Source organism: Saimiri boliviensis, chromosome 2 (assembly GCF_048565385.1).
Source record: "Saimiri boliviensis isolate mSaiBol1 chromosome 2, mSaiBol1.pri, whole genome shotgun sequence".
Classification (NCBI taxonomy): Eukaryota; Metazoa; Chordata; class Mammalia; order Primates; family Cebidae; genus Saimiri; species Saimiri boliviensis.
The window spans coordinates 37,770,992-37,782,314 of NC_133450.1; positions in this window are offsets into that span (position 1 = coordinate 37,770,992).

Below are 11,323 nucleotides of genomic sequence, written 5' to 3' on the forward strand. Positions count from 1 at the left end.
GACAGTGAACAGCTGGCTAATATCTCCATGGAGGAGCTTGATGTTTTTAAATCTATTAGCTTAAGAAAGAGGAGAATGCAGATTGGAAGATCCAAGATGGCCGATTAGACACAACTCCAGTGCACAACAACCAGCGAGAGAGATGCAGAAATCCAGAGATCTCCTAGCTCCAACTGAGGTACCAGGTACATTTCAACAGGTCTGGTCTGATGGTGAGCAAAGCCCACTCAGGGCAGACCGAGGCAGGAAGGGGTGCTGCTTCACCCAGAAAGTGCATCGGACCGGGGAGTTGGAGGCTCTCTCTCTGGCACTCCCATCCAGATACAGGGCTTCCCCCAAAGCCTCAGGAATACACAGAACAGGGGATCTTTGCCATTCAAGTGCTGGGAATTAAAAGCACATAGTTGAATAAGAGCCTGCAGACTGAGCTATCGCCCCCTCCCACCCTGCCCAGAGAGAGAGGGAGGTGTAAGTGGGAACAGCTAGGCGGGCCCCTACCCCATGACCGGAGAGAGAGGAAGCTGAAAGGGGGAGACAGCCAGGTGTAGCTGGGCGGGTCCCTACCCTACCCCACAAACCCCAGAGGGCTGAAGCTCTGACTCTAGTGGGTTGCACAGCCAGTACCACAGTCTGAGATGAACCCTGAATGATCCAGCCCAGTGAAGGAAGAGCACAACCCACCACTAGAGGGGTGGGACTGGGATACATGTTTTAACAAAAAACACTGGAAGCCTACGTAGCAACAGGATGGCGTTCTTGACAACCCATCAGTGCCCACAGGTCAGCAGAAGAGGCGGGTCTAATCTCTCTCTCAGTATAAACAAAAAAAAAGACACAAGAAGCTTCCCTAGTAACCTGAAGGAGTCCCTAGAAACCCAGTAGCGCCTCCACAGACAGACAAGCGACCTCATCAAGCAGCTCTCTGACACCACAGCCAGGTAAATCCACAAAGATGGGAAAAAAAACCAGTGCAAAAAAGATGAAACCATCAAAGACCAGAACACCTCTTCTCCTTCAAGGGATCACAACTCCTGAACAACACAGGATCACATGATGACTGAGAAGGAGTGCGATGAATTGACAGAAACAGGCTTCAGAAGGTGGATAATAACAAACTTTTCTGAGCTAAAGGAACACGTTCTAACTCAATGCAAAGAAACCAAAAACCTGGAAAAAAGGTTAGATGAAATGCTAACTAGAATAACCAGCTTAGAGAAGAACATAAATGACTTGATGGAGTTGAAAAAGACAGCATGAGAACTACATGAAGTGAACACAGTTTTAATAGCTGAATCAATCAAGCAGAAGAAAGGATATCAGAGATTGAAGATCAACTCCATGAAATAAAAAGAGAAGGCAAGACAAGACAAAAAAGAGTGAAAAGAAATGAACAAAGCCTCTGAAAAATATGGGATTATGTGAAAAGACCTAATCTATGCTTGATCAGTGTACCTGAATATGATGGAGAGAATGAATCCAAACTGGAAAACACGCTCCAGGATATTATCCAGGAGAACTTCCCAAGCCTAGCAAGGCAGTCCAAATGTCAAATTCAAGAAATACAGAAAACTCCGCAAAGATATTCCTCAAGAAGAGCAACCTCAAGGCACATAATCATCAGATTCACCAGGGTTGAAATGAAGGAAAAAGTGCTAAGGGCAGCCAGAGAGAAAGGTCAGTCACCCACAGAGGGAAACTCATCAGACTCACAGCAGATCTCTCGGCAGAAACCCTACAAGGCAGAAGAGAGTGGGGGCCGATATTCAACATCCTTAAAGAAAAGAAAAGAACTTTCAACTCAGAATCTCATATCCAGCCAAACTAAGCTTTGTTAAGTGAAGGATAAATAAAATCCTTTAAAGACGTGCAATTACTGAGGGATTTTGTCACCACCAGACCTGCCCTTCAAGAGCTCCTGAAAGAAACACTAAGCATGTAAAGGAACCAGTACCAGTCACTGCAAAAGCAAACCAGATGACAGAGACCAAAAATGCAATGAAGAAAATGACTCAACTAATGGGAAAGAAAAACAGCCAGTAACAAAATGGCAGGATCAAATTCACACGTAACAATATTAACATTGAATGTAAATGACCTAAACACCCCAATCAAAAGACACAGACTGGCAAACTGTTTAAAAAGTCAGAACCCATCAGTGTGCTGTATTCAGGAAACCCATCTCACATACGAAGACACATACAGACTCAAAGGGATGGAAGAAGATTTACTAAGCAAATGGAGAACAAAAAAAAAAGCAGGAGTTGCAATCCTAGTCTGATAAAACGGACTTCAAACCACCATAGATCAAAAGAGACAAAGAAGGACACTACATAATGGTAAAAGGATCAATCCAACAGGAAGAGCTAACTATCCTAAATATATACGCCCCCAACACAGGAGCATCCAGATACATAAAGCAAATTCTTAACGACCTAAAATGGGATTTAGACTCCCAAACAATAATAGTGGGAGACTTCAACACTCCACTGTCAATATTAGACAGATCAACAAGACAGAAAATTAACAAGGATATCCAGAACTTGAATGCAGAGCTGGACCAAGCAGACCTAATAGACATATACAGAACACTCCACCCCAAATCCACAGAATATACATTTTTCTCAACACTACATTGCACTTACTCTAAAATTGACAACATCATTGGAAGCAAATCACTCTTCAGCAAATGCAAAGGAACAGAAATCATAACAGTCTATCAAACCACAGTGCAATCAGACTCAGGATCAAGAAACACACTCAAACCCACACAGCCACTTGGAAACCAAACAACTTGCTTCTGAGTGTTGACTGGATAAACAATGAAATGAAGGCAGAAATAAAGATGTTCTTTGAAACCAACCAGAATGAAGAACACAATTTACCAGAATCTCTGGACACCTTTAAAGCAGTGTTGAGAGGGAAATTTATAGCAATAAATGCACACCAGAGAAGAGAGGAAAGATCTAAAATCGACACCCTATCATCAACATTGAAAGAGCTAGAGGAGCAAGATCAAAAAAACTCAAAAGCTAGCAGAAGACAAGAAATAACTAAGATCAGAGCAGAACTGAAGGAGACAGAGACACAAAAAACCCTTCACAAAATCAATAAACCCAGGTGCTGGTTTTTTTAAAAGATCAACAAAATAGACCACTAGCCAGATTAATAAAAAAGAAAAGGGAGAAGAATCAAATAGATGCCCCCCCCCAAAAAAAAAACGATAAAGGAGATATCGCTACTGATCCCACAGAAATACAAACTACCATTAGAGATTACCACAAACAGCTCTACTCACATAAACTAGTAAACCAGGAAGAAAAGGATAAATTCCTAGACACTTGTACTCTACCAAGACTAAACCAGAAGGAAGTTGAAACCCTGAATAGACCAGTAACAAGGGCTGAAGTAGAGGCAGCAATCAATAGCCTACCAACCAAAAAAAGTCCAGGTCCAGATGGGTTCACAGCCAAATTCTACCAGACGTACAAAGAGGAGCTGGTTCTATTCCTTCTGAAACTGGATCAAACAATACAAAAGGAGGGAATCCTCCTTAACTCATTTTATGAGACCAACATCATCCTGATACCAAAACCAGGCAGAGACTCAACTAAAATACAAAACTTCAGGCCAACATCCATGATGAACACCGATGCAAAAATCTTCCATAAAATCCTGGCAAACAGATTGCAACAGCACATCAAGAAGCTTATCCATCACGACCAAGTAGGCTTCATCCTGGGGATGCAAGGCTTGTTCAACATATGCAAATCCATAAATGTAATCCATTGCATAAACGGAACCAAAGACAAAAACCACATGATTATCTCAATAGATGCAGAGAAGGCCTTCAACAAAATTCAACAGCCCTTCATGCTAAAAACTCTCAGTAAACTAGGTATTGATGGAACGTATCATAAAATGATAAAAGCTATATATGACAAACCTACAGCCAATATCATACTGAACAGGCTAAAGCTGGAAGAATTCCCTTTGAAATCAGGCACTAGACAAGGATGCCCTCTCTCACCACTCCTATTCAATATAGTATCGGAAGTTCTAGCTGGAGCAGGGCAAGAAAAAGAAATAAAGGGTATTCAATTAGGAAAGGAGGAATTCAAACTGTGTCTATTTGCAGATGACATGATTATATATTTAGAAGACCCCATTGTCTCAGACCAAAATCTTCTCAAACTGATAAGCAACTTCAGCAAAGTCTCAGGGTACAAAATCAATGTGCAGAAATCACAAGCATTCCTATATACCAATAACAGACAAAGAGAGCCAATCAAGAGGGAACTCCCATTCATTATTGCTACAAAGAGAATAAAATACCTAGGAATACAATTAACAAAGGTTGTAAAGCACCTCTTCAAGGAGAACTACAAACCACTGCTCAAAGAAATAAGGGAGGACACAAACAGCTGGAGAAACATTCCATGCTCATCGTTAGGAAGAATCAGTATCATGAAAATGGCCATACTGCCCAAAGTGATCTATATATTCAATGCTATCCTCATCAAGCTACCAATGGCCTTCTTCATGGAACTGGAAAAAAAATACTTTAAACTTGATATGGAATTACAAAAGACCCTGCGTAGCCAAGGCAATCCTAAGCAAAAAGAACAAAGCTGGAGGCATCACACTGCTGGACTTCAAACTATACTGCAAGGCTACAGTAATCAGAATAGCATGGTACTGGTACCAAAACAGAGACATAGACCAATGGAACAGAACAGAGACCCCAGAAGAAACACCACACATCTAAACCATCTGATCTTTGACAAACCTGGCAAAAACAAGCAATGGGAAAAGGACTCCATGTTTAATAAATGATGTTGGGAAAACTGGCTAGCAATGTGCAGAAAGCAGAAACTAGACCCCTACCTCTCACCTTACACTAAAATTAACTCCAGATGGATCAAAGATTTAAACATAAAACCTAACACCATAAAAACACTAGAAGAAAACTTAGGCAAAACCATTCAGGACATAGACATAGGCAAAGACTTCATGACTAAAACACCAAAAGCAATGGCAATAAAAGCCAAGATAGACAAATGGGATCTAATTAAACTCCAGAGCTTATGTACAGCCAAAGAAACAATGATTAGAGTACAGTGGCAACCAACAGAATGGGAAAACATTTTTGCAATCTACCCAAAGGGCTAATATCCAGAATCTACAAAGAACTAAAACAGATATACAAGAAGAAAACAACCACATTCGAAAGTGGGCAAAGGATATGAACAGACACTTTACAAAATAAGACATATATGAGGTCAACGAACATATGAAAAAATGCTCATTGTCACTGGTCATTAGAGAAGTGCAAATCAAAACCACACTGAGATATCATCTCACGCCAATTGGAATGGCAATCATTAAAAAATCGGGAGACAACGGATGCTGGAGAGGATGTGGAGAAATAGGAACACTCCTACAGAGTTGGTGGGAGCGTAAATTAGATCAACCATTGTGGAAGACAGTGTGGCGATTTCTCAAGGATCTAGAAATAGAAATTCCATTTGACCGAGCAATCCCATTACTGGGTATATACCCAAAGAAATATAAATCGTTCTACTATAAAGACACAGGCACACGTAAGTTCATTGCAGCCCTGTGTACAATAGCAAAGACCTGGAACCAACCCAAATGCCCATCAATGAAAGACTGGACAAAGAAAATGTCCATATACACCATGGAATACTACACAGCCATAAAAAACGATGAGTTCATGTCCTTTTTAGGGACTTGGATGAATCTGGAAACCATTTTCAGTAAACTGACACAAGAACAGAAAGCCAAACACTGTATGTTCTCACTCATAGGTAGGTGTTGAACAATGAGAACACATGGACTCAGGGAGAGGAGCATCACACGCTGGGGGCAATTGAGGGGGGTAGGGGAGGGACAGCGGCAGGGGGGAGGGAGGGGGGCATGGGGTGGGATAACATGGGGAGAAATGCCAGATATAGTATGTACCTAAAGTAAAATAAATAAATTTAAAAACAAAAAAGAGGAGAATGTAGATAGAAAAAAAAAATCCTAAAAAAAAAAAAAAATTAATTCTTGGCCATGCATCATCAATTCCATCTTATAGAATTAAGACTTAGGGCTGCCTTGGAACTGCTGTGTGCATAGAGGTAGTGTCTACCCAGAACTACCCAGCTTTCTGGGTAGTTCTCTGAGACACATCATGCTCTCACCTTATTCTCTGATTGTTACCTCACTTCTACATCTCCCTACCTGCATGTTACTGAGGCTTCTTGTAATCGGGCTGCAACTTTGCAAATTCTTCTTTAATTTGTGTCTCTGGGCTCGGCTCACATTCCAAAACATCTTATTACTTGTAATGTCACAGTGGGCATGGAGACTCACTGAGTAAGAGAACTGGAATCGAGAGAGAGGAGCGGGAGTCAAGCACCGGTGTAACTCTGAATGAGGCATCTCAGTTCATCTTACAGTGTCAGGACTTTCATTTAAGGAACAGCAATAAAAACGTTTGCCACCAACCTGCCCCATCTGTACTAGTCAGGATGCCTTTATGTGACGGAAGTAATAGGAACCCACTAAAAAAAATAATCATAACAGAAGCAAATAAAATGACAGTTTTTGCCTCCTATCAATGAGTCAAGGGAATTCAGGCATGGTTGGATCCATGGATTCAAACAATACCTTTAGGACTTTCTTGCTACAGCTCTTGGTTAGTTTCCTTGGGCTGCTGTAGCAAAGGACTACAAACTTGGGATGGCTTAAAACAATAGAAATTTTTGCACAACAGTATGATTGTACTTAATGCCTCTGAACTGTACATATGAAAAGAGTCCAAACGGTGCATTTTGTGTTATGTATATTTTATAGTAATTTTAAACATAAAAACAACAACAAAAACCAGACATTTATTTATTGTCTCCCAGTTCTGGAGGCTAGAAACCTAAAATCAAAGTGTCAGTAGAACCACACTCTCTCTGGAGGCTCCAGCCTCTTCCTAGATTCAGGCTGTTGCCAGCGTTCCTTGGCTCCACCTGACTGGTAGAGGCACTGCCCCAATCTCTGCTTCCATCATCACATGGCAAACTCCTTCTGTGTGTGTCTTTGTATCTCTTTTTTCCCTTTCATTGGATTAGGACCCAGTCTCGTCCAATATGACTTCATCTTAACTAACTGCATCTGTAGCAACTCTATTTCCAAATAAGTCTGTGTTCTGAGGTTCCAGGTGGACATGGATTTTTTGTTTTTGTTTTTGCTTTTGTTTTTGTTTCACCATTCAGCCAGGTACAATCTCTTAACTCCCTTTGCTTGTTTGGCTTTTTCTCATGCAGGATCCCTGTAAGTTGCGCAATATAACTTCAGGAAACCCCAGCAATTTCCCAGAAAAGAGGTGAAAGCCCGTCCCCAAACAACTAGATTCTGAGTGTGCCGTGCTTGGACCAACCCACCGCTGGACCAATCACCCATCCCATCCAAGCTTGCAGAGTCAGGCCATGCCTGAGGCAGGGACAGCAGAGCCAGGTGACTGACACACGCCTTTCCAGATTTCCATGGAGATACTAGACAGACACAGAGAGCAGATATCCCCACAACATTTATCTAGCTTTCCATAAATATAACTGTGTTTCTTTTATCAAAGAAAAAAACCTGTATTTTTTAAAGTGCTATTTCCCCCTACAGAAACTTGATCGTCCAAACATGATGGCTTTGATTTTGAAGACATTAAATTAGGAGTTTCTTCGGACTAGGAATTATATATATATATATATATATATATATATATATATATATATATATATAAAATGTATATATTGGAAGAGAGTGGATTCAAATAGGGTTTATAGCAAGATTATATTTAAGAATCCCAACTCCTTTTTATTCACGTAGTTAAGTCAGAAATACAGGGGACAAGACCTTTAGATGACACAAAAAGGTGATATGCGTCATTCAGGTGTATTTAGAACTAGGGGTATTCTGAGTATTTTGTTAAAGGAAGACCTAAAGTGGATTTCAAAGTCCACCCTGCTCCCACTGCTGACCGGGCTGAATTTCATCTTGTAGATCTTTTCTGTTCTCATTAAGGTGTCACGTTTTGTCAATGGAAGTGCCACTTTCAAACCCAGACTTGCAGAATGAACTCTCAGTCACACAGATTATTAGGTCTGTCCGACATCTTTGCCTTTCTGTCTTATTCCTGACATATAAATAGGGCAAGAACTATTACTCCCCTTTCCCTGAAGGGCAAGGTCAAAGACTTCCTTGAAAAGATTCTGTTATCCTGGGTGGGGAAAGTAAAATAGATTTCATCCTCTCCAGGGTATGACATTTGGGGCAGAGACTAGCAATGTTCTCCGGTAACTTGCACCTTAAATGGCTTTTCTAAATGCTTGCTTATCTCAGCAAGAAGATTTACTAGACAGACATGCCTGCTGTCATTTCATTAATTTGCTTAGTCAGCAAATGGGTGCACTGGCCCATCAGTAACATCGGGCAGAACTTGAGCATCCTCTGTGGGGCTGCATTTGCCTGGCCCTACTTATGCATCAGTTAACAACCTGCTTTTCCAGAACTCAGACCATGTGAATGATGGTTTAGACTTAAGCACCACACAAACACTTAAAGAAGCTGTTCCTGCCTCTGCCTGACCTCACATCATCGGAAAAAAAGGGCTACAAAATAGCCTTTTCTTGCCTCGTCTGAGTTGGCAGCAGTTTTGATGGCTCCCAAACTAATTTAGTTGCAAGATCCTCAGCAGTAACTAAGCACCCAGCAGCCAAATTTCATTCATCAGTCACCAACCCAGATGGTGTCAAATTGTGATGCCTGAGACACCTGGAGAGACGGAACAGTCCCATGAATCGGAGATGGAAGTCTGAAAGCCAGAGAAGGATAAAAGGAGGCTGAGGGATCAGGGAAGAAAGACATAATCAACAATACAAATAATTAATATGGCCAAAGGAGTGAAGGAAGGATCAAGAGCCAATGGCAATGCAGGTAACCTAGTGACCAACTAATCCTGGCTTGCCCGAGACTTTCCCAGTTTTGAAATTGGAAGTCCCTTGTCCTGGGAACCCTTCTTAGTCCTGGGTAAGCCAGGATGGCTGATCACCGTAGGTGGTGCAAGGTGGGCTTTAATAAGATAGGGCAGGTGGGAAAGAACCTGAAGAGCAATCTGACATCACATTGCAACCAATTACGTTTAAAATTTGAAAATGCCACTTTTGACTCTGCCACCCTGGTCCCAGGAAGCAGACCCCACAGCATGCCACAGATGCGACCCAGGCTGCTCAACTTTGAGGGCTGTCACTTACGGTATCACTCTTCCTACTTCTCTGAAGTCCCATTAAAGGGAACATTCTGTTCTCACACATCAAGCTCCCAGCATACTCCAAAGGTGGACCAATATGTATCTCTGACTGACTGGACTAGTATTTTTATAGGCATTTCTTCCTAGCTTTTCATTCTTAGATTATATAGAAATCTAGTTGACAAAGCAGTGCCCCTGAGTGAGTGAGGCCATGAGGCTGACAGTAAAAGCAAATCACAAAATTACAGTAGGAGTCTGAATCAGAAATCTCACCCTAGAGTCAACATGGGCTCTCCTGCAAGGAAAAGGATAGCCTTCAGAGCTTCTCAGGCACATTCACCCACTGCCCAGGAGGTAGTCCTGCTCGTCCCACAGCACAGATCTGGCTTTAGCACTTTCCCGTTCATCACTCTCGCCTGTCTTGAGCCTCAGACTGCCCTGCTGCTGGTTTCAGCACTGCCCTCGCTAGAGCAGGAGTTTCACATTATGACTGTGCCTTCCGTTCTCTCTGCTGCCATGCTTCAGGACCTCACCCACTCCTCCCGGCCCACGGTCCTTGGCCTTGGCTTTCTGGCTAGACATTGGCAGCCTACCTTGGCTCCAGCAGGACTCAGCCCGGATTACACAAAGAGTATCTGTTTTCCCAGCAAAGAAACTCCCCTGCAGTTGGTTTCCCCATGCTACTTGCTACCCATCTTGCAAAAGTAGAATAGACCATTTAATCAAGATGCTGTTTCAGGAGCAGAAGGCAACACATAGGCCATAGCTTTTCTACAATGCGCATTTCTCAGTACCAAATAGCTTCACACAGATATTAACTTACTTTTTAAAATATGTATTAAGTAATTAGCACATGCCAGGCCCTAATGCAGGCATTTAGAACGCAGCAGAGGACAAGACAGTTAAGAGTGCAGTGGCCTTTGCTGGTGGAGCTTGTGTCCTGGAGAGGCAGAAAGACACAGTAAGAGTATAAAAACTGACCCATAACACTTCAGAAGGTAATAAGCACTGTGAAGACAACGAAAAGAGGGTGCAGGCTTCCCACAGAGGATGCTTTCCCTGTATGGACCTTCCTACCCAGGGTTTAGTCTAACAACTCCTCCAAGAGCTCTGCACTGCCTCCTGCTGGCCAAAGTCAGCAGAACATGCTGTACTCTCCCAGGGTTGCTTCCATCTCTCCGTGAGTCGCTGCTTTGGTTTTTGCCTCTATCCCTCCCACTATTGCCATTTGTGGAACGCAGTCTTAGTACTTTTGATGGAGATGGGGGCTTTCGAAACTGAGCTTCTCTTGGTAAAGTCCCTTCTTGAGATGTTCTCTGTCAAAACAGAAAACTTCTGCAATGCTATGCAGCTTGGCAGCTATGAGCATGGGCTTCGGCGTCAGCCAGCTTGAGTTCTTTTCCTTACCCCCATCTGTCTTGCTACTGTATTGGTCCTTCAAAGCATTGTGAAAGTGTCTCCCCGTGAAAAAGCCTTCCCTGGTCCCCTGCAATATGGGCACCCAGTAGTGTCAGCTTATAAATGCCGTGTGGGCGTGGTCAAGTCTTATTCATTTGATACCAAGTCATAGCTGTTGATAGGATTCCATAAACATTATTGAGTGCATGCATGAATAAATGAATACGTCTGGAGCTCGGCAGGCCAGCCTGGATCTGATAAACTTGGTCCCCTAGCTAACTGCATAACTCAGAAGTCTACAATGAAAGGCATGGTAAGCTTGTTTTCCCTCAAATCACATTGTGCACAATGAAAAAGTGGGAACGGCATCTCCTGGGTGGTTCAGATTGGCCCTCCCTGAAGCAAGAAGCGCAACTGTTTTTGTCAAAACCACACAAAGACCCTCCTCAGTGGACTTCTCTGAAGCATCTATTGATCTTTAAGAAAAGTATAATTTAACAAAAGTGCTGCTTCCAGCATCTTGTCTTATTCCCTGAATTCCTTCCATGTATTTCCAGCTGTAATGTAAAATTCAACTGTGTGTTAGCCTCGATGGTGGTGAGAGCCCTACCTCAGACACTGGCTTGT